Source organism: Pinus tabuliformis, chromosome 3_1 (assembly GCF_031772625.1).
Source record: "Pinus tabuliformis cultivar Carrire ecotype Pingquan chromosome 3_1, CPIR1, whole genome shotgun sequence".
In the NCBI taxonomy this organism is placed as follows: domain Eukaryota; kingdom Viridiplantae; phylum Streptophyta; class Pinopsida; order Pinales; family Pinaceae; genus Pinus; species Pinus tabuliformis.
Genome location: NC_142301.1, coordinates 117798389 through 117823324, shown reverse-complemented (window position 1 = coordinate 117823324; position 24936 = coordinate 117798389). Strand labels below are relative to the sequence as shown.

At 38.7% G+C, this 24936-nt stretch overlaps 1 protein-coding gene across 1 annotated transcript in view; it reads left to right on the top strand.

Moving 5' to 3' along the window:
- Positions 1–24936, top strand: part of DEG7 (DegP protease 7) — a 375281-nt gene that overhangs the window by 66084 nt on the left and 284261 nt on the right. The window lies entirely within an intron of this gene.

Sequence of the window (24936 nt, the reverse complement as noted above, 5' to 3'; positions counted from 1 at the left end):
GTCTTGGGATGATACCAACATCTCTCCCCGACTTAAGGACTTAGCATGTCCTCATGCTATCCCTGAGGTGCTTCCCTTGAACTCTGTCCCTGTATGGATCTCTGCTGCCTTGAGCAAGGTGTCTACATTCTTCTTCACCTGGTTATCTTTCTGTCCCTTGAGCTCCTGCTTTAACTTTTTATACTTTTCTTTAAGAGCCTTCTTCTGATTGTACCACTTAGTGGCCCAGTTAGAAATCTCAGTTTGCTCAGTCTCCAATTCACTGATTCTTTCCTTTAACTTTTCATTTGTCCTCTGTGTTTCTTTGCTTTGCGCCCTGAGCAGTTCATTTTCTCTTTTAATAACTTTTTCCAACATGTTAGCTTCCATGAGCTCTTCCTTCAATTCTTCAATTTGTTTTTCTAATTTCTTCTGTCTTTTGGTGGGAGGTGGTGAACATTTTTCCTGTTTGTTATTGCTTTCTACCTCCATGTCAACTTCTGGTGCTGGTAGTGAATGGTCACCACTCTCAACATCCATTTGTGCAGGTGCATGAGATTCAAACTGTTCTTCTTGCAACTGTGCTTTTGGTGTCCTCCTTGTTCTTCGTGAGTAAGTGGTAAAAATTTATAATGGGTTTTTAGGGATATGAATAGGTTGATGTATGGGAATGATGAAAATCGGTGGGATAAGGGTGATAGGAGATGGATGTAGGTGTCCTTGAAATCAATTATAACAGCTCACAGTCATCAAAGTTACATTAAAAACAAATCTAGGAAATTAAATGTTTAAGAACAGAAATACATTACTCTTTTGTTGATCATTATCATATTGACATGCTAAGTTGCTAATCCTTTTTGACTGTTCTTTTGCTTGTTGTAACAGGTCTTCTGAGGAAGATTGAATGCACAGGTCCTTTGAGAAATTTTTTGAAGATGTAACAGGTCCCTTTAAGAAGATTTGAATGTACAGGTCCCTTGAGAAAACTGAATGTAACAGGTCCCTTGAGGAAACTGAATATGTAACAGGTCCCTTTGAGAAAACTGAAGATGTAATAGGTCCCTTTGAAAATTTGAAAATGTTCATGCAGCTCCTTGTATTGTTACAGGTTCACTGAGCTTGCCATTTGCTGGAGTGTTGGTGCCCAAATCCTTGTAGAAGCTTGATGGAATTCTGTTGAAGTAGCCCTTGGTGTCAATTTCTTTAACAGGTCCCAACTGAATGTTTTAAACAGGTCCCATGACTGCTGGTGTTGGTAGCATAGATGTCTGAACAGAACAGGTCCCCCTGCAAAATATTTATAAACAGGTCCCTCTGAAAGCATAAATGACAAAACAACTTACTTATTGAAGTCTGGAATGCTGGTAACAAGCTGCTGTTGGAAATTTACAGTGAAGATATAGAATAAGAAATCTGAAGAATTTACAAGGGAGAGATAAAAGTAACAGAACAAAATGGTGAAGTCTCTCTCCCCGACTTAAAGTTTGACTTGTCCTCAAGTCATGATTCAGCTGAGAAATGAAACAATGAACAAAAGAAAGAGAATTCATACCCGCCAACGAATTGGTTTTCAGGTAGGAATTCGGGGTTAGATTGTGCCAGATACTGGTTTTCACAGCTAACCCATTATTTTTTTTTTTTTTCTTTTTCTTTTTGACTTTGAAATTGAAAGGAAATGAAACTAAGGCAGTGATACTGCAGCTGAGGGCTGCAGTATCTCAACCTCTTCTTGCTGAGATAGTGTATGGAGAAAATCTTGCTTGCTGATGGGCTTGTTGTACACCTTCAGGCGATGACCATTGACTGTGAAGGAATGACCCTCTCCATCAATAGTTTGGAGCTTAACTGAACCATTGTCACAAGCCTGAATAATTTCATAGGGGCCCATCCAGTGGGTGGTGAACTTGGCTTTATGATCCTTGAATTTTGAATCGAAAAGCAAAGCCCAGTCACCTTCCTTGAAGTGCTTCTTCTTAATGTGTGAATCATGCCATTGCTTCCTGTGTTTTTGCATGAGGATGGTGGTTTGTTCTGCTTGCTGTCTCATCTCATCCAGCTGGTTCAACTGCTGGATTCTCTCTTTTTGTGCTTGGTCCAAATCAATTTGTAAATCTGCAGCCAGTTTAAAAGTGTGAATTTGGAATTCAATAGGAAGCATGACATCCTTACTGTACACCAATTGGTATGGTGTAAATCCAGTGGTATCTTTCCAAGTAATCCGGTAAGCCCAGAGTGCCTCTTTGAGCTTTTATTCCCAGTTTTTCCGGTTCATTGCAACAGTTTTGGTAATGATCCCCTCCAAAGTCTTGTTTGTTGATTCCACCTGCCCATTGGCCTGTGGATGGTAGGGGGTACTTTTCCTATGCTTTATTTGGTACTTGTCTGTGATGTCCTTCATGAGCTTTGAGGTGAATTGAGTACCTTGATCAGTTACAATTTCCCTTGGTACTCCATACCTGACAAAGATCTCCTCAAAAAGGAAATTGACTACTGTGTGTTCGGTTGCTCTCACCAGTGCTTTTGCTTCTGCCCACTTTGTGACGTAATCAGTACATACTAAGATGTACTTCTTACCATTGGAGGCTGGGTTGATAGGTCCTATAAAGTCCAGAGCCCACTTATCAAATGGTTCTAAGTGAACTTGGGGCTGAAGGGGCATCTGATCGGTAGCTGTTGGTCTGCCCATTCTTTGGCAGCTGTCACAACTCTTTACATACTTCTTGGCATCCTTGAAAATGGATGGCCAGTAGTATCTAAGAGTAAGAACTTTGAAGGCTGTCCGCTTTGCTGCAAAATGCCCACCACACGGTTCATCATGGCAAGATTTTAAAATGTCAATTACCTCATCATTTCTTACACATCTCCTAATGATCATATCAAAACCGGTGTAAAAGAGATCGCCATTAAGCCATGAATATCTAGCACTTTGTTTGATCAGTCTTTTCCTTTCCTTTGCAGTGAAATGTGGAGGTGTCCTTCCTGTAGACAAGTAATTAGCTAAATCAATATACCAAGGAGTTACTATGGAAATTGCAAATAAGTGCTCATCCGGAAAAGAATCTTCAACTGGAACAACCTCAGCTGGATTTTGCAGTCTAGAGAGAAAATCTGCCACCTGGTTCTCTTTGCCTGGTCTATCTAACACTGTGATGTTAAATTCCTGTAACAATAGTAACCATCTGGTAACTCTGCCACTAGTTATTGGTTTATTCATGAGATGTCTAATGGCAGAATGATCAGTATGTACAAAGACTTCATAACCAGTTATGTAATGTCGGAATTTATTCACAGCATAAATGATGGCAAGTGTTTCCTTTTCTGTAACTGTATAGTTTAGCTCGGCAGGTGTTAGATTTTTACTAATGAAATAAATTGCATAAGTACAAGATTCTTCTTTTTGGCCTAAGGATGCACCTATTGCAGTGTCAGATGCATCGGTAAAAATATGAAATGGTAAACTCCAATTAGGCCCTCTCAAGACTGGTGCGGTAGATAGTTTCTTTTTGAGTTGTTCGAATGCATGTTGGCAGTTCTCAGTCCAATTGAAAAGTACATCTTTGGTTAGAAGTTTAAACAAAGGTAAGGCTATCTTGCTAAAATGTTCAATGAATCTGCGGTAATAGCTAGCATACCCAAGAAAACTTCTTACCTCTCTCTGATTCTGTGGAATAGGCAAATCGGCAATAATCTGGATCTTGGCTGGGTCAACCTGGATGCCTTGAAAAGAGATATAATGGCCCAACACTATCCCTTCATTTAACATCATGAAGCACTTTTCGTTGCTGAGGGACAAGTTAGCTTCAATACACCTTTTCAACACTCTCTCAAGATTTTCTAATGCATGTTCAAAAGAATTGCCATATACTGAAAAATCATCCATATACACTTCAACACAATCATGAATCAAATCAGCGAAAATAGCTAACACAGCTCGCTGAAATGTAGCTGGAGCGTTACAAAGTCCAAATGGCAAAACATTGTAGGCATAGGTGCCCCAAGGACAGGTGAATGTGGTTTTGTCCTGGTCTTCAGAGGCAATCCGGATCTGGTTATAGCCACTGAAACCGTCAAGAAAGGAAAATGATGATTTGCCAGCTAGGGTGTCTAACACTTGGTCAATAAATGGCAGTGGGAAGTAGTCTTTGAGCGTTGCTTTATTCAGCTGTCTGTAATCAACACAGATGCGCCACTTTCCATTTTTCTTGGGCACGATAACCAATGGGGATACCCACTGACTGTCAGAAATAGGATATATAAAGTTGACTCTCAAAAGTTTTTGCAACTCCTCTCTGACAATGTCTTGGAGCATGGGGTTCATTCTTCTTTGTGGTTGCCTCACCGGTTTAATGGTGCTATCTGTGTAGATGTGGTGAGTGCATGTGTCGGGGTGAATCCCATGCATGTCAGTGTAATCCCAAGCAAAGGCTTTTTGGTACTTCTTCAAGAGTCTAATCAATTTGTCTTGTTGAGATGGGTCTAGGTGGTTGCCTATGTTCAAAGTTTTCCCTGGACTGATCTCTATGACTTGACTCTGTGTATTGGTGATGGATTGAACTGGAAAGATGTCATGAAATGTAGATTGCAAGGAGTGGATGGTGCATGTTTCTTGAAAGCTTTGAGCCAAAAGTACATCTGCAACAATATATTGTTCATTTCTCAGATTTTCAGACATATCAGGTTGAGAAAGAAATAATTCTACCAAATCATTATTGTCTTCGTGGAAATCATAGATCTGGTCAATGCTAAAAACAGATTGTACTTCCTCTTTATCATTAAATTTATCATCAAGCCACAAGTTATGTGTTACTGCAGGTGATTGTGCCGATGGATAGAGGGTGAGTTGTTTTCTTTCGGTCCCTCTAGAGATAATCATGTTACCTGATCGGCATCCAATAAATGCATCAGCAGTCGCTAACCATGGTCTACCTAGAATGATAGGGTGTCCTCCTAGATTGGATTTGGGTTGAAGGACTAGGAAATCCACTGGATACTCCCAAGAGTCCAGTGAGACAATGATATCTTCCAAAATCCCTTCAGGAATGACTTTGGACCTATCAGCTAGTTCAAGAACAATCGTGGTATGTTGCAAATTCATGAGCTGGAGTGTTCTCATGGTTTCAAGGGTCATGACATTGATTGCGGCTCCAAGATCTATCAAAGTGTTTGGAATCCGTATGTTGTTAATGATGGTGGTCACTTTTGGAATGCCAGGATCAACATACTTCTCCATGGAGATGGTATTGGTCATAAGGCCTGCTAAATTTCCTAAAACATGAATGGTCTGAGGATCAATCCTTTTCCTAGCAGGCTTCTTGAGACACATGTCTTTGATGGCTTTGGTGTAGATAGGAATGTCCTTTATAGCTTGCAGCAGAGGGATTTTTATGTAGACATTTTTAAGTTCATCCAAGACATCAAATTGTGGTGGAGGCAGTAGTGGTTTTACTTGGACCAATTGGTCTGGAAAAGGTGGGTGCAGTGATTGCATCTGTTTATCTTTGGTATCACTGCTTGGTTTTGTTTGAGCTGTCATTTCATTTTCTTTTTCTAAGTTTTCTTCTTGCTGATCTGTTATTGGAGAATCCTTTTGGAGCACCCTACCAGACCTCAGATTAATGTTTTGCAAAGGCAGTGTGGAGTATGAGGTTCCTTCCTCTACATTATAGACTGGCCTCTCTGCTCTATTGTTCGGATTTGGGACAGTTTGAGCAGGTATTTGTGTGGGTCTGGGAGGTTGTGGGTTAGTTGGAAATTGCAGTTGTGGTACATTTATTTGTGGAGGAGCAGGCAATGTTTGTTGAGAAGGTTGGGGCTGATAAACAACTTGCTGAGGGTGATGCTGATATGTTTGAGAATGTGATGGATATGGCTGTTGGTACTGCTGATATGGCTGTGAGTAAGGTGGGTATGGTTGCGGATATGGATGGTAGGATTGGGAATACTGTTGAGACGGTCTCCATTGATTTTGTGATTGGTTTCCATGCTGCCATGGCATAGGTATATTCCATGAGTTTTGTGCATACATCTGATCATTCATAGGAAATTGCATATTTTGATTAGGAAACATACCTTGGGGTGCTTGCCTTGGCTGCCATGGTCGCTTTGCGCCCATGTAATACACGTTTTCCATCTCTGTGCTGGCTGCCATGTTACAGTTCTGCAAAATTTTAACTTTAGGACAGTTAAACATATCATGATGCTCAGTATAGAAAGCACATACTTGGATATTCTCTAGAGGGCAGTCTTTTAATGCATGTTTCTTGCGGCACTTGGGGCAGAAAATAGCCATGATATTATCTTCTTCCTCCTGTTTCTTTTTGGCCTATAAGGTATCAATTTGGTTCCCTAGAGTGCTCAACAAATCTGTTTTGAACTCTTCTAAAAGATTACCAATTTCAGCCCGGGTGACACTAGCAGAGGCAGTTTTTGTGACCCTGGTTGACAAGGTTCTCTTTCCCATTTTGGCTTTACTTCTTGAATATTTTTCACACAGTTCAGCTATTTCTTCAAAGGGTAAGGCAGAGATGTCACCTTTGCCCATTAAGTTGAGATCATCCATGTATTCTTCCCGGATACCTTTCAAGAATATTGTGCGGACTAGATTAGGAGGCATTGTTCGGTGTTTAGATTTTTGCAAGTTATAGACAAACCGTTCTAGATATTCTTCTAAGGTTTCATCCTCCTGCTGACTCATTCTAGAGATGTCATCTTTAGAGTCTTTGGATCTGCAATAAGGCTGATATTTCCTTAGAAATATTCTCCTCATGCCATCCCAATCAACTATGGCATGCTCACCTAGCCCCATAAACCATTTCAAGGCTGCTGCCTTTAATGTGGCCGGAAACAATCTCAATCTATGAGCATCATCTGTATAGCCATAAGTTCGACATACAATGTCAAACTCGAATAAGAATGAGTCCGGATCCTCTGAAGCCATACCATAGAAATTGGGTAGCACGGATGGGGGTATATTTTTCATTTTGATCTCCTCATCCTCCTGTGGTTCTTGTATGGGGAACTTAAAAGTTGATTCCTCCTCCTCTTGATGGGGAACTGATCCAGATCCCTCCTCAGCCATTCTAATTGGTCTCTTAGTGTCACTTGGTGGAAAAGAGAGAAAGGAAGATTGCTTGGTAATTGTACTACTTTTCCCTTGTGTAGAAGATCTAGGAAAGGGCTTCTGCTGTGATTTATGTGCAAATAGAGTTTCCCTCTCAGCAAGAGTAATTTGCTGTCCTGAATAAAATCTTTCTTCCAATGTTTGGATATCCTCCTCAGCTGGTGTTGTATTCCCTAGAGAGTCTGCTCCTGATGATGATGGGTTAGTTTTGAGATGGTGGGGGGTTCTTACAAATCTCCCTTGATTGTCTCTAAGTCTAGGCATAAATGAACATGATTTCTAACTGTGTTTTTGTTTGTTTTTGTGTATTGAAATTTTTTTCTTTTTGTTTGAATCCTTTAAGTACGCCTCCCCGGCAACGACGCCAAAATGTAGTGGTTCCAGCTAGGGTACTAGTCTAGACTCTATATTTAATATCGACCGAGGTGCGTAAGCTTAGAGGTGTGGTCTAAAATATATAGACATAAAGGATCTTTGGCCAAGTGATTGTGATTTAGGTTACAAGGCTTCTTTACGGAAGACTGGAATATGTAGCCTATCATTCAAACACTCAGATTACCCTACTGATATACTTGATTACAATGCCTGTCATGAGATGCATCTATCAAATTAAACACTAAATCTAAGTACTGTGTATGACTGTGCAAACCTAAGCACTGTGTATGACTGTAACAATGATTTTAATCTCCTTACAGCGATATTGCCCAGAAAACCCTTGTTCAATAAACACACAGCATTCAATGATATTTACACTATATCAAACTATATAGAAATCATAAATGAATTATGAAATAGAAACAGAGTTTATGATGGTGTTTCTACAAGCCACACAGGGATCGAATCCCTTACAAGACTCACTTCCAGATCTCAGTGATGACTGTTCAACATAACCATAAACGCAAACCATTCATAAGCGCACACCATATACATGCAATGGAAATCAAAAGCTATGGGAATCGAAAGCTATGTAACTGTTATGCAAACCATATGCTATGGAAATCGAAATCCAATATAAACACTGTGCAAACATATGATAACCGAAACGTAAATGAAACAAACGGACAGTATACCGATTGAACGCAGGGCCCGTCCGCGTCCTAAGGGTACACTGGCTATAATCGATCAGCTACCAAATCAATGCAAGAGGTATACACGTCGTGGCTGTGAATAGGTCTTTGTATTAAACTTAAAACTCTGTTCTGAAAACGATTCAACGATAAAAACTATTCAAACATTAACCTGACTGTATTTACATATGCGTATGCACAACCATGTCATTGCTACAATGAATGTACATTCGGCTGTTGCCGCTTTTATTACATAAGCCTTTTCAAAATGTTTCCATGCTAAATGTTTCCAAAAAGAACAAAAACTAAAATGAAAATGGAACGAGCTGCTGTTGCTGCTTTTGTCTGCCAGAGTGCCCTGCTTTGACTTGAGTTGACCGTGTACATAGGAGGTTCGATTCGGCTGGGAGATAGGTGTTTGTCCATGCTTGGACATTCTGCTTTTCGCCCATCCCTTTCGTTCTAGCTCATCTGCTGCGCCACATGTCAAACGATAAGCTCATTACAGGATGTGGGTACTTCCTGTAATCATTTCATCAAAAACTTCTAATTCTTCAACATAAAACCCCTAAATGAATTTCTATGCAATTTAATAACTATAGAACTATTAATAATCAATTTTCAAGGATTTTGAGGGATATATGATGAAAATGAATGGATAAATGATATGTTTTTGGGAAGGAAAAAGGGGTCTTGGGATGATACCAACAAGGGTGTGATAATTCGTGGTCCATTTGGTAACATTGTGAATTAAATTAGCAAGTATATATTATATATATTACAACTATATAACTAAATTAATTAATTTATATAATTCGATTAATTTAAATTAATTATTTATATAATTAAAATTATTTAACAAAAAAAGGGGGTCAGTTAAAAAAAACTTAGTTCCGAATTAATATCACCAAGGAATCGAATTATGCATGATGAAGTACCAAGAGACCAGTGACATTATCAAAAATGACGTGAGCAAGGTGAAGACAATTGGTTGAGATTAAGGTGAAGACAATTGTCAACGTTAAGCTTTTGATGGAAGGGGCAATGTTACAAATATAAATTATATAAATTAAATAAATATAAATGAATGTAAATGCTAAATAATCAAGTAATGATTATGTTAAGTAGTCATTAGTTAAGTGAAAATTTTAGACATTCCCAATCATCAAAGGACGCCTGCCTAGTATATAAGCGGGTTCTCATTGGAACATTCAACATCACTTGTACATTTTTATATATAATAAATTATTATTACAAAACTTTGACACGGAGTAGATTTTGTGATGTTTGACCATCTTTGACTTGGTGAACTTTGACTTGATTGAAGAAGGCTTTTGAAGGGCTGACTTAGTGCTTGGAGGTCTCACTTTGATCTGTTTCTATAATAAGAGGATTGTTTGGGTTTTCCCCAATTGTGGGGTTTTGTTGGAAATACTAAGAGGGTGGTGAATCAATATTTCTTATTAATTAGTATATTTTTAATTTCTCATATCATTAATTGTTATTAGCATTAGATAAATATAAATATCGTCAGCACCATTCAACAATGCACAATAATAAAGACAATAGACACAGATTTTTAGGTGGAAACCCCTTTGGGACAAAAACCACCGAACACTTCTTAATACTTGTCTTCAAAAGATTTAAATCAATTTTTTAGCTCCAACTGAAGGAAGCTCCAACCCCCTGATTTACAGCCTCCAACCTATAGGAGGCTCTTATGCATTGTTTAGTTGCCACCGAAAGGACGCTCCAACGCTCTAGATTCAGGCTATAACTTGACAGATGCTCCAACTCCCTCATAACTAACTGTTATTGGATGGACGCTCCTATGCCCTATGCAAGCTACAACCTACCCTTGCACCACCCTGCCACCTTGAAGTATTCTTAGGCTTTGACTTAAAGAATACTACACTCTCCTTCCTTGCACTGCCCTGCCACCTTGATCAACCGATGGACCATGTTTTGCAATTTTCATACTGGATCCACTTGTGCTTTGAATCAATACAAAGAAAATGCAGTACAAGAGAACTACTACACAAACTCTGTCAATCAAATTTGCCTTTGCACATAAGACTCTAGCTATAAATATCAACCACTTCTAATGCTTCATCAATTATGATTATTATTATTTACATTATTTTTGTTATTTTTATTTTTATATAAATTTTGTTCATAACAAACCCACCACTCTTCGTGCAACAATCAATAAGAATATGGACTTTGTTAAAATTGGCAAGTAGGGGCAAACTCCATGTGGGTCATCTTATTTATGACAGCTGATATTTTTTTTGGATTCCTCTCTCCAAGAGGTGTAGGATTGATCTAAAGATCATCCGATTCTGACATGTATTTATGGAGATATGAATTTATTTGTATTATTGACAATTTGTCAAGGTCGACGAGCAACCAAATAACCCCGTGCTCAACCTCAACGTTGCATTATAAATAGAGAAGACCTCAAGTCATTTGAGGCACACCCATCTCTCATGATCTCTCTCCACTCGTTTGGGTTTGGTGGAAAGAGAGGTCAAGAGGGAGATCTAGCCGCAGATTAGATGTGTCCTAGCTGCAGTTAAAGGAGCCCAAATCCGCAGCAACAAAAGGAGGCTTATCCGCAACAAAGAAGGCCTAATACGCAACTCAAAGAGAGAGCTAGCCGCAGTCAAAGATGCCCTAGCCATAGTGAAAAGAGAGCTCCAATACATAGCAAAGGGAACCCTTAATCCGCAATCAAGTGATGCCCTAAGACGCAGCTAAAGGAGACCCTAAGCCGCAACAAAAGGAACCCTAACCGCAACAAGAGAAGGAGCCTTAAGGCAAGAAAAAGGATCTCTGTTTTAGGGCTGCAAGTTAGGGCTACTTCAGCAAGGAAGGGAAGGACGTTAGGGTCATTCTCATGACTGCCTTGAAGGACAAATGAACCAGCATTAAGGCCACATTAAGAAGGCTACTTCTAGGTTGTTTGTAAGAGCATTTGTGGCAAGGTTCACCTCTGTCTTGGGCAGCGGATTGCACATGAAGGATTGCAAGGAGACAAAGCCCTAAACAGTGGGTTGTTGGGTGAGTATAGGGGTTGGTGTTAGCCCTATACCCTGCGTAGGACAACAACAAAGAGGAGGGAACAAGCCGCAATGTTAGAAGGTTGTTTGGGTGTATGCTTTAGGGTTGGTGCAGGTTGCGGCATACCATGATGCCCTAACCAGTGATGCAGCAAGTGAAGGATGGTCTTATGGAAGGAAAGCCACTGTACTCTAGGTGATTGGTGGAGCAGTTTTAGGGCTATCATCTGCTACATCGAAATCTTCAGTTGTTGGTGCCAAAACTATAATTTCATCGACTCATCCTCATGGTTAAGATCTATGATGTTTGATCTCCTATTTGGCAAGTTAGTATTGACTTCAAATCATTGTACTCTATCTCTATCTCTCTGTTGAACTATTGAAGATTATAAGAAGATTTGATCAAGGGTTTCCCCACATTGGGGTTTGTCCCTGGCTGGTGCCACATCTTGTGTCCTATTGTCTTGGCTTGTCTTCTAATGTTTATGTTTATGTTCTATTTGCATTTTACTATCATGCTAATGTGATTGCTAAACTGGACATTGATATTGGGCCTTTAAGAAAAATTGAAGTAAATTGCTCTTAAGCATAGAACATACCTAAAATTAACAGACTTGCATGATGCCACGTCTAAAAATAAATTCATTCCTAAACATTCTCTCCCTCAGAAAGTTAAAGAAATCAAGTCCTTTAAGAAGGAATGGACTAGGAAACCGAAGATGGATGACAAGACTTGGAAAGAGCTAAGAAAGAAGAAACTCTGTTTTAATTGTTAGGAGCCATGGGCACTGGGGCTCAAGTGTGCTGGTAAGGACAAGGTGGGAAAGGCTCACTATATTGAGGTGTATTCGGAGAGTGACAATGACAATGCGAATTAGGAGCCAGTATAGGGGTAGGTACAAGGATAGGTATAGGGATAGATGCACCAGACAGTTGGAGGCAAGTCCTCACATGCAGAGGGCAAAGCTCCTACTATTGCCTCTATGTCAGGATTCCCTAGATATCACACTTTTAGAGTTAGAGGGGTTTTAGCAGGGCACAAGGTGACAATATTGATTGATAGTGGGGCTTCCCACAATTTCATAGATGTGGACATGGTGGAATGGAGAGGGATTCCTACTGAGGAGTTCGATGGTTTTACAGTTGTCATACCTAGAAAACATCAGATGGACTGCAATAGATACATCCCCAAACTACAACTAACTATGGGGAACTATACAGTGACAGAGGACTTCTTTGTGGTGGATGTACCAAACACTAATGTAGTGTTGGGTTGTTAGTGGCTTTACTACATCAGGAAGTACACCACAGACCAACAGAACATGGAAATGGAATTCAAAGACCCAGTAGATGGTAGAAGGGTAGTTTTGAGGGCCATGCATCAGTACTCGCCAAAGCTAGTATCATCCAACCACATGGAGGCAATATTGAGGCGAGGCGATGTTGAGTGGGAAGTAGAGTGCCTTGTTATAGACAACAGGCAGCCAGAGCAGCCACGATAACACTCAAATGACATTCAGGTATTGCTTTGTAAACACCAAAAAGTTTTTGCTGACATTCCTCCAGGTAGACCACCAGACAGGGGTTTTGAGCATGTCATAGAATTGGAGGAGGGTGTGTAGGCAGTGATAACCAATCCTTATCGACATCCCAAGGTCTACAAAGATGAGATAGAGAAGGCCATAAAGGAGCTGTTGAGGTTGGGCCATATTCGACCTAGCTCCAGTTCGTTTGCTTCTTCGGTAGTGATGGCTAAGAAGAAGGACGACACCTTGCGGATGTGCATAGACTACCGGGCTCTCAATAAGAGGACAATCAAGAATTAGTATCCTATTCCCAGGATCAATGAGCTAATGGATGAATTGAAAGTGGCCAAACATTTTTTTAAGATTGATCGTTGTTCTAGTTATCATCATATTCAGGTTCGGGAGTAAGACATCCCGAAGACAACTTTCAGGTGCCACTATGAGTTTTTGGTTATGCCATTTGGGCCAACCAACACTGCCCCAATTTTCCAGTCTTGTATGAATCATGTCTTCAATAAGAAATTGTGGAAGTACTTGCTAGTCCTCTTCGATGACATATTGGTCTTCAACAAGATGTGGGAAGACGACTTGAGGCACTTGGACGAGGTGTTGGGAAATTTGGAGAGAGTTATATGTGAAGGAGTCCAAGTGTGAATTTGGCATGATGAAGATGCTCTACCTAGGGCATGTGATTGGACATGATGGGGTTTAGGTACACTAAGAGAAAATTCAGGCAATAATTGAGTGGCCCACCCCAAAGAATGTTACAGAATTGAAGAGATTCCTTGGTCTTTGCACTTATTACAGGAAGTTTGTTAAGGGGTTCTCACAACTAACAACTCCTCTTACAGACCTCACCAAGAAGGGAGCCTTCAACTGGTCAGAGAAAGCACAGGAAACATTTGAGAGGATGGAGGAGATGAGTATGTGCCCTGTGCTTGCACTACCAGATTTCACCCAGCCATTTGTGCTGGAATGCAATGCTTCAAGGACAAGAATAGGAGCAGTCCTTATGCAGAATCATCACCCCATAATGTTCGAGAGCTGCAAACTCAGAGATTATGAGCGACACTATTCGATCTATGATAAAGAGATGTTGGCCATCATGCATGCATTAGCCAAATTTAGGTAGTATCTGGTGGGTAACGAGTTCAAGGTCAAGACATACCATAACAACCTGGAACATAAAGAACTAGGTGAGAGGCAACAAAATGGATCAATAAATTACATGCCTACGACATCGAGAGAGAGTATGTCAAAGGAAAAAACAATATAGTGGGCATTGCACTATCGAGGATGCCACCCACCTTCTCACTGGTAGAGATGATAAATGATTGTAAGTCGTCATTGCTTGTGGAGTATTTAAAGAAAAAAATTGCGTATGAGATTCTCGAGGGTTTGATTCACGATGATAGGTACTGGGTTGTGAATGATATCATTTACTATAAAAACCGAATCTATTTGGTACCAAAGTCACAGCTCAAGGAGAGAATTATGTAGGCATCTCATAGCTCACCCTTAGCACGACATCCAGGGTATGTAAAGACCTGTAGGAAGATTAGGGAGAGGTTCACTTGGAAAGGCCTCAGGATTGATTTGTTGAGGTTCGCGAGGAAGTGCAATGCTTGCCAACAGAACAAGGCAGAGCATACTCATCTAGTAGGTCTATTCCAACCACTCCCTATCCCAAAGCAGAAGTGGGAGAGCGTTTCCATGGACTTTATCATTGGATTACCTCAAACACAAGGCAAAGATTGTATATATGTGGTAGTAGATCAACTCATGAAATTTGCTCATTTCTTCACCATATCGTCAAAATATTTAGCATCGCAGGTGGCCGAGCTGTTTTTCAAGGAGGTGTTCAGATTACATGGGTTACCAAAGACCATTATCAGTGATAGAGATAGTAGGTTCATGGGCAGTTTTTGGCAGGAGCTTTTCAAGCTTGTGGGGACTTAGCTAACATCGAGTACCAACTACCTTCCATAGATTGATGGCTAGACAAAGATAGTCAACAAATGGTTGGAAGGCTATCTCCAGAATTATGTAACCGACCAACAAAAGGCATGGGTAAAGTGGTTGCATTTGGGAGAACATTGCTACAATACCACTTTCCACATGTCCATCAACATGACTCCCTTCACCTTTGGCTAGGGACTGGATTTAGGAGAGCCAAGATATTTTAAAGGTCCTCGAGGACAATTTACACATGGTTGAGAATCAACAAAAAATATATGCACGCAAGCAAAAAGTGTTGCGCAAATTTGAAGTGGGAGATATGGTGTACTTTCGTCTTCATCCCCACAGGCAATCATCTCTCAAAATAAAAGGGGCAAAAAAGCTAAAACCTAGGTTCTATGGGACATTCAAAATTTTGAGACGAGTGGGATAAGTGGTCTATGAACTCGAGCTTCCTGAACGATGTAAGATTCATAACGTCTTTCATGTCTCGTGCCTCAAGAAGGTCCTAGGACAACATGTTGTCACCTCCATAGAACTCACACGATTGGACGAGGAAGGAGAATTGATCTTGGTTTTGAAAAGGATCTTAGAAACAAGGGAGAGGAAGTTGCGACTTAGAATAGTAAAGGAGAATTTGGTAAAGTGGAAGGATTTACCTATGTAAGATGACACTTCGGAAGGTGAGTAGGTGCTCAAACATCCTGAGTTGAAATTACTTGAAGACAAACAATCTTGGGCAGGGAGGATTGCAATGTCCCCGACCGCTTAGGAAACTTATGACAGAGTTCGCTAGCCTAATGTGGTTCCTGTAGGTTGAAGTGGGGAAAAATTAAATAAGGGGACTTAATTTGCCTAAGGAAACATTATAAAAATCTAAGGGGTGAAAATGGGACATTTCCTAGGCAAGTGAAAAGTCACTTTAACTTTAAAATGAAAATATTATAAAGTGACTTTATAAAAGTTAAAAGGGTAAAATGGTGGCAAAAGTGGCCATAAATTTATAAAAAAGGAAAAATGAGGAGACTCTCTCCTCATTCGTGCATTTGAGTTTTTTGAGAAAAGAGATCTTGGAGAGTTGTCTTGAGGAGAAACTTAGGGTTTGGAAACCCTAGCTGCCATAGCTGGTTTCAGTGTTGAAACTATACACTAACTAGTTCAAAGACTGAAATCACTCAGATTTCATTGTTGGGATTCAAGGGAGAAAAAAATTGACAAGAGATTTGAGCTAGAAGAGGTGTTATCTGTTGAATCTCTGATTTGTTTCCCTTTATTTATCTTTTCAGGTTGAAGACAAGCTTGTGAGCCAAAGATTCAAGCCCAGGTTAAAAGCTAAGTCACTGTTGAAAGGAGTGAACGATTTTCCCTTCATTCTGCTGTTTGAATCTACTGAGATAATAGTTGGGTTTGAAGAACAAAATAAGGGGACGGATGCTTGCCACTGGTAGCACGATTTTCATTTTAATTAAGGCCGAAATCTCATTCTGCTGCTAGTCCAAATATTGGGTATTCCAGAAATGTGACTTACAATTGAGAAGGAAGTTGATTTTCCTTGCTGAGTGCTAGGGATCCCACATCACAGTTCTGGGCGTGTTTCCCTACAAGAGATAAGTCTGATCTAGTGCAAAAACAAAGTTTTTAGTGGTTGAGGTTCGAGATTGTAGCAAAGGCTCCTTCTGTGTATTTATACAAGTTGAATAGTTGTATTCCTTGCTGGTACGAATTGAGGAAGAGGCCAAGATCACCGTTTACCAGCTGTATGTGTGACTCTAGTGGGAAATTTTCTGTGCTGAGATTTCCTATTCCTTCAAAGGTCACAAACTCCAACTTTCTGGGTTATTAAAAAGATGTTATAAAGTTCTGGACCTGTGCCTTGTCTCCTGGGCAGCGTGTTTCTCAAACAAGTGCTGGAATATTGCTCCAAGTGGACAGATCTTTATATATGTACCTATTACTCATGGCTGCCACGAAACACCAGGCTCTATCTTCCCAATTTGCTCACTCTGTATTCAGATTCTAATTGAGAAAAGACTCTTCTGTGCACATTATTGTTATATATAACTATTATGTTAATTTCTGGGTTGAACATCAGAAATATAAGTTTGTTTTATACATGTTGAAGCGGTGAAAGCATTGTCCAGAAAACAAAACCAATAAAAATTGCCTACAACAGTGAGAATACAAACTGTTTGACAAAAAGCATCACTGGAAAACTTCAAGAAAAGCTCAGAAATTTATTGAAATTTTAAGGGTTTTCCAAAAGGGAATTTGGCATTATTTGTCCCTAATTTAGCCTAAAAGCCCCTAGAAATGTGTAATCCATGATACAAGGTTGATAGGTCATCAAGCTGATCCACATCTATAGCAAAAATAATGAAATAACATGAGAGTAAGTCTCAATTAGGCCACATGTGTGAGTAAGATACCTTCCAAAGGGTCTTGTCATCTCCAAAAGTCATTGCTCGTCATCTGCAAAAGGTACCTTGTGTTCTGAACATAAATTGTGTAAAAATAAATAAAAATAGATAATAAATAATAATCATAATAATATAAAAATAATAATTAAATTCACTAATGATTAGTTAGTTAATAATGAAAAGGCATGTCTTAGAGACATGTTTGTTCGTGAAAGGGTACCTACCTAGTTATATATACATGACCCCCATTCTCATTTGTATCATTCTACATCAATTCTTTTATACAATATACAATTACTATCCTACGATGGATGTCTTTGTCTACGAAGTATTTTAAATATTTCCGCTGCGTATACGACTTTTGGTCGTTACATTGGTATCAGAGCTACGTCTGATCCGGCCTTTGGCCATCAACCTATTGTCAACCTTGTTGTCGTCGTGATTTAAGCGTTTCGCTACACCAGTCTTGGAGATTCTCCATTCCACTAGTTTCGTCATTCAGGGCTTTGGCCATTAAACAAAAAAAGGAAGAAAAAAATAAGATAGTCAAAGAAAAAAAAGAAAAAAAGAAAAAAAAAGAAGTACATATAAAGATTAAAAAAATAAAAATGAATAAATATAGTCCGATGTAAATTTTGAAGGAGAACATTCATAAAAAGGTTCTACATTATTGATAAAAAGTGCATGATAAAGTTAAGAGAGAATCTTTCCAAATATATTTAAAACTATACGTAAGAGAGAAAAGTATGTAATATTATCTTGATTCTTCATTAAGTAGTTTACAAGAACTTGGTTTTAGCAACCCATGGTAATTGCCCATGGTATTTTCAAGGTAAAAGAAAAACAAAAGGAATACAAAACTCTTTATGTGAATGATAAGTTTTACTTTTTACGTAGAGAACATTAATCGAGTCAAAAGCACATAAGTGGACATATATTTTATATTATACTCCAAAGAGGTGAATAGCCACGTTTCACTAGGGTTGTAACATTTCAAAGAGAAAAAAATTTATAAATAAAAGATCTATAAAGAGAAGTATTATATTATAAAGGAGTATTTAAAGAAAAGTTCAAGTCTTAAAATTATTGAAAATATATACAAGTACAAAGTGGGTATTATTATAAAAGGTTACATAAAGAGAAAATATCAGTTAAGAGTTTATGTTAAAGTGAATTTGAATTAAAGTTTAAAGAGTTATATGCAATTTAAAAAATAAATACATAGGAAAATAAAATATTTAAAAGAAGCCAATTGAAACAATATTTAAATATTCTTCTTAAAGTACAAAAAGAAAAAAAGTGTAAGTATAAATATATATAAAGAATACAAAGGGGTTTTGAAATATTAAGGATAATAGGAAATTCAATTAAAAGAGTTTTGAAGAATTATAGAAAAACAAATATTAAAAGACACTTTTAAAGGAGGCTTGAAGTACAAAGTCCAAAGGAACTTTAAATATATACCTAAAGTCATCTCGACAAAATAAAATGGGATCAATCATTTAAAAAAATGATGGAGCTCAATTCTAAAATGACGAAGGAAGAAAGGTTTTCCTATAATGGTCTTTCAGTTATAGATCACAGAGTAATTACATTAAAAGGAAGTATCCAAGGAAGAGAAGTAAATGTCGCCATCAACCCAAGCAACGACAAAAATTATATCAACATCAACTTGGCAAATCAGCGATAAATTCCGGAGTGAAGTGTTGGTGTAAAGAAAAATATTTTTGACCAAAAAGAGTATAAAATTAGTGATCTACAAGTGACAATAGGTCATTATGGGTACATATCTCAATTTTATGTTGTAAGGACGGATAAAAACACTGACACCATACTTGGTCAACCTTGGTTTAAGGATTTTGGTACATCCATGTTAAACATAGAGAAACAAGTTTTGACGTTTCCTTATAAAGGGAAGATGGTCATGTTTCGAGACATAACAAATAAATCAAAATCAATAAAATCTTCATTAGAATACGTTAAGGATATCTCAGACTTGATGTTTCAAAATAACGAAAAAACTATATCAAAGAAGCAAAAAGAGCTTGAAGAAGTCATCCGTAGCAAAGACAAGGAAATTTTGCGCCTCAGAGATCACTAAGAGAAACTACTCAAACAAGTCAAGAAAGCTAAAGTATCAAATTATGAACTTAAGGAGCATTTATTAGAACAAGAAGAATTTTTTTTATGTTTAAAGAGCCTTAACCAAACATTCGTAGAACAAATCAAGTGTTTAAAAGACGAGAAGCGTGAAGACCAAAATAAAGTTAACTCAGAGAATGAGGAAGGCTTATGTCTCAGAAATCATAGTCAAAATCTGCTCAAACAGATTAAAAAACTTAAGGATGAAAAAAAATCATTGACGAATAGGTTCAAAGAACTTGTCGCAAAGGAAGCATCAAAATCTCTAGATCTAAACTGAAGAAACAAACATCAAGACCACTAATCTTGTAGTTTAGGCAAATCCAAACCCTATTGAAGTAAAAACATATTTAGAGGTTGTTTTTCAAACAAAGGACACCATAAACAAAAAACTTATGTTCCGAAGAATACTGAAGTGAGCTCAATCCAGTCATACGATAACTATTCACCACATAACTCCAAGGGTCAGAAGATTTCCCAGAAGATTAATCTAGGATGGTCTGATCTGTTTTCAGTACGTCAATTCTGTCTATCGATCAAAACATCATATCATCTTGTATCAACAAAGATGAAAGCCTAGAAATAAGAAGATATATCGATCAATAGAAAAGAACTGATCCTTCGTCAGTAAGCTTTGAGGACAAAGCTTTTTGAAGGGGAAGGCAATATTATGAACATAAATTGTGTAAAAATAAATAAAAATAGACAATAAATAATAATCATAGTAATATAAAATAATAATTAAATTAACTAATGATTAGTTAGTTAATAATGAAAAGGCATGTCTTAGAGACATGCCTGTTCGTGAAAGGGAACCTACGTAGTTATATATATAGGACCCTCATTCTCATTTGTATCATCCTACATCAATTCTTTTATACAATATACAATTTACAATTACTATCCTACGATGGATGTCTTTGTCTACGAAGTATTTTAATATTTCCGCTGCGTATACGACTAGTGGTCGCTACACCTTGTCACCAAAATATCCCTCTCAAGCTCCAACGCCACCCTCCAAGAGGACCACATCATCATTATATGTCATATGGGTGACATCATCAAGCTAGGGCATGACATGCTCATAATAGAAGGTGCAATACCTCTTCCAAAGGGATGTTAAGTCATCATCATTATCAATCATCGTCTAGAGAGGAAGGTCTATCAAGAAAGTATAATACTACCCTAGGGAATCCTGTCATCTCCTTGGTACACCTTTTCTCCAATCGATGCCCAGGCCCAAACAACTAGTGTCCAAGGTCTTGAGGCTGGGGAAGGGTCTCATAAATTGTTTCAAGTTAACCTCAAGGTCAACACTTCTCAAAAAGTGGCCAATGTCCTCTATCAAGGTACACTATGTCATCATCATAGTGGTTGGACGTCATCTCTAAAGTGCTTGAAAAGCATCATGTCATCCCTCAATGGATCCTAGCTGCGCTTGATAGAATTATCTAGCACATAATCAAGGAATCAAGTGAGATCAACATCATGGGTATAAGAGCATGAAGGTGGATGATATTTAGAGGCAAAGTCATCAAAGTACTTCACACAAGTATCATCTTCAAACACATTTATACCTTATGATTGTATACATGCTACCATACTTAAGTATGGGAGGGTTATCACGTGACCCTATTAGGTGCTTCCAACCCTAGGGGGAGGCATAATTCTTAGGCCGAGCCGTTCAAATGATAGGAACAATTCCTAGGCTCAACATTTCAAATTATAAGCCAATTGAAGCACTTTGATTTTTTGTATTGTTCCAAGGCCACCAAAAAATGTTGTATGAAGGCTAAATTTGAACAAGTTGTAGAAGGAAAAATCTCATCCAAATAGTGAGTTCTAATGCTTGGTTTTATTTTAGGCTAGTGAAGGTACTTTGACTTGTACACAACCTTTATTATATATATGAGGCTGCAAGTACAATAAATACTATGAGGCTGCAAGACCTATAAAGACAAAAGACTAATCCTCTTCATCATAATCCTCATCAAAAATAGAAGCAGAAACATGCTCAACAGTGGATGGTGGTGCTAAAGAAGATGATGGGCCAATTCCACTTCTAGGCTGCACCTCAATATTCACGGTAGCAAGAGAGAGATCCAAATTAGGACTTTCTGCATCCACATTCCATTCTTTAGAAGGACCACTGTTGTATTCTGGACCCCTACTAGATGCAAGGCAAAGGTCGGAGTCCACATAAATAAGATCCTTTGTCTTTTGTGAGCCCAACCTATTGCGCTTCATAAAATGGATAAAACCATAGGTGCTTCAATTCCTTTTTGCTGATGAAGAGCTTGCCACTTGTGAAAGAACACGAATGGCAAGGTTTTGCAAATGTACACCATTTGCTCCATGACAAATCCACCACCTAACTGGATTCATGGCGCTTCTCTCCTCTAAAGCTGATATATCTGCATAATCATCTAATCCTGTAGCAAAACTGGCAAATTATTTCTTTGCTTCCCTGTGTAGATGAGATGGAAGTATTCTCATAAGGGCTTTTTTCACCCCATTAGCCACCTCTCTATCCTTATGGGGTGCCTTCCTCTTCCCATTGCTTTGAACAATAAGCTCCTCATCATAAAATTTGGGGTTCAAGGCATGTGCTAAAGTGTGCAATGGAGTGTTGAAATTGTTCCACCTTCAACAATGATTTTCTTGACTAAATCAACAAAATGATCATCAACAAACAAAAGTTGTGGAGACTCTTGTGAAATGATTTCCATCATTTTCTCAACCATGGAATCCATGTCATCATATACCTCTCCTAAGAAAGGTTGGTCAGTGTCAGCGTTTTGAAGAAGCTCAAATGCAGGGGTTGTGAACTTTAGCAAGAAATCTATCTTGCTTCACCAATCCCCATCAAGGCATAATCTACACACCATATATCCCTGCTCGGAATCTGCTTGTCTTCACTCAACCCAAAGTTGACTCACCACCATAGAAACTAATGCATGCTTAACCTCAACAAGGCGGCGCAACATCAGGAAATTTGAGGCATATCTTGTCTCATCAAATTTTAAAAACTCCAATTTGGAGTACTCTCGAAATATTGCCTGAAATTGGTGGTGGTTGGTGATGAATTTAATATTCTCCCTTGCTTCACCTGTGATTTCGTTTATCCATGGAACTTTGTTGTCGATCTCCTCTAAGATTAGATTCAGATTATGGACAATGCAGGGTGTCCAAAAGATGTGGTCATACCTCCCCTCAATAATTAAACCTACAACTTTGCAGACTGGTGCATTATTCGTGATAAATTGCACCACCCTGTTAGGCCCTATTTGTTCAATAACTTTTATAATAACATCAACAAGGATTTTTGCATCTTTTACCTCTCCTGAGCAGTCTTCTGCCTTTATAAACATTGTTCCTTTGGGGGAAGTGGCAATGGTATCTATCAATGGTCTGCGCCTTGTATCTGTCCATCCATCTGAGAGTATGGTAACCCCAGAGCTACTCCAGGAAGAACGAATTGGTGATAAGATATCCTCCACAAGCTCTACCTCATTTTTGAGAAGCTGAGTTCTGACTTTCTCATAGTTGGGCCCCTTGTACCCTTGAGGAGCTTTCTTAATTGCCCTTATCATATCTTGCCAGTAAGGAGAGCGAGCAACATTGAATGGGATACCCCATGCATAAATGCACCTAGCCACTCTAGAATTAGTTTCTTCTCTCGCTTGCACATTCACCAATTTAGCAATTTTGCTATTTTGAACTGAAGGGGATGCCCGTCTAGTATTTTTGGATCCTGGTTGTTCATGTTGTTGAGTGGCACTGACTCTCCTCTTCCTTGCTTCAACTACAATCCTTGGCTCAGTGTTAGATGGATGTTGAGGAGTAGCTTGACTAAGCTCATCATGCCTTCTCTTAATTCCATTCGCCACATGTTGCTCTCTTTGATATGCCCTCCTTGCCTATGGGTTTGCTGTTTTTGTGCAACCTACAATCCCCTATCCTCCATGCAAAATATGTGCCTTTACTCTTGGGTAGGAACCCTTGTACGAATTACTACAAAGATTACATCACCATTCCCATGAGTCACCACCTCCACATTTTTGAAGCTTCTGAACATGCCTCCAAAGAGGATAGTATTCAACCCTTGGGTTGGCCCCGAGGCTTGAACTTGCAGTTGCACTTTGGTTGGAAGCCATTGCTGCAAAAAAAATGAGAAAAACAAATCTGTAAAGAAAAAATGTTTTTCATATTTTTGGCAGCATAAACCCTCGAAAAATTGAAGAAATAGTAGGAAAAAACTAAGAAAATGAATGCTTCTTACCCAAATTAATTTTTTGTTGCTGAAGCTACCCCAAAATGCCAAAATAGACAAGAGAAATATGGGTGTAGCTGAGGCAAAAGCCAAGAATGCCGTGCTGGGAACTTTGCACTCTAAATCTGCTGTTAAAATCCCTTTCTCTTGCTGTTGAAATCTCCTTTGCTCACTGTTGAAAACACCCTAGCTGAAACCACTGCTCTCTTCCTCTTTTCTCCTTTGCTAAAATCGCCTGTCTCCAAGAGAAACGACCTTCTCAATTGTGTGATGAGAGAATGAGGCAAGAGTCTTTTTTATAACTTGAGAGAGGCATCTAGAAGTATCCAAAAGATATTTTAGTTGCCCAATAAAAAATTAGAATAAAAAAAAGAAAAGAAAAATAAAACGGCAAGTGTTAAGTGAAAACTCTGCCATATGGCTTGGAAACTCGTTTCCGGCTGTACTGGACACATTTCCCCAGCGTGGAATGAGCTAGTACGGACAGAAACGAGTTTCCAAGCCGTACGATACGAGTTTCCTTGTTTCCGGCCAGAAGCGGACCCTTGGGCAACGTTCCTGCAACTTAGAATGGAAGTTTTGTGAAAGAAATACATTTGTATGAAAATTCCTTAATCTTAGAGTTGTAGTGGACGTCGTGGGAAACACTTTTTATGAACTTAGGGGTCTACTTGGTTATGTTGCCGCACTGTAAGGGGCTCTTCTATATCATCAAAATCAACGAAGACTTGCGCTTCACTTCATCCACATGCACTTGAGGGGTTTGAATTTAAGTTATTGTGTTAATACAAGCTTGATTACCTCAATGCTTGTTGCTAGATCACACTCCCTTGGACAACTGCATCAATTTTTTCCATAATGAACGAAGCAATTGTATGGGTGAACAGAAAAAAATTATCAACCGAAAGATCGTTACCTCTTAGAGAGCCCATTGTCGAAGCTTGCATGGGGCATTGCTCTAATACCTTTTGTAAAGATCTCACGCCTGTCACTAATCATGCAAACCAGAAATATTGGTTCAAAATCAGCAAGATGCAATGGAAGAACTTTTATCCTCAACCCTACTAGAGAAAGGGAACTCTCCAAGCCACTTGAATGGTCAATCTCCAATTACAAGACAACAATATACTTGAGATATCCCCTAAGTACATACAATACCCTTTACATAGAGAAAGGTAGGTGAGCATGCATTTCCTTGTGATGACACGTGGAGGAAAACATGCATTCCCTTGTGATGAAACATTAAGAAGGAAAAACATGATTGTTAATAAGAGTGTTATGTAGAAGATTTGAAGGTCCTAATAAGAGAGGGAACGTAAATAGAAGAAAGTAGGTGGGGGATATTCCATCATTAGAAGAAAATAAATAAAATATCGAGGAAGGTACATATA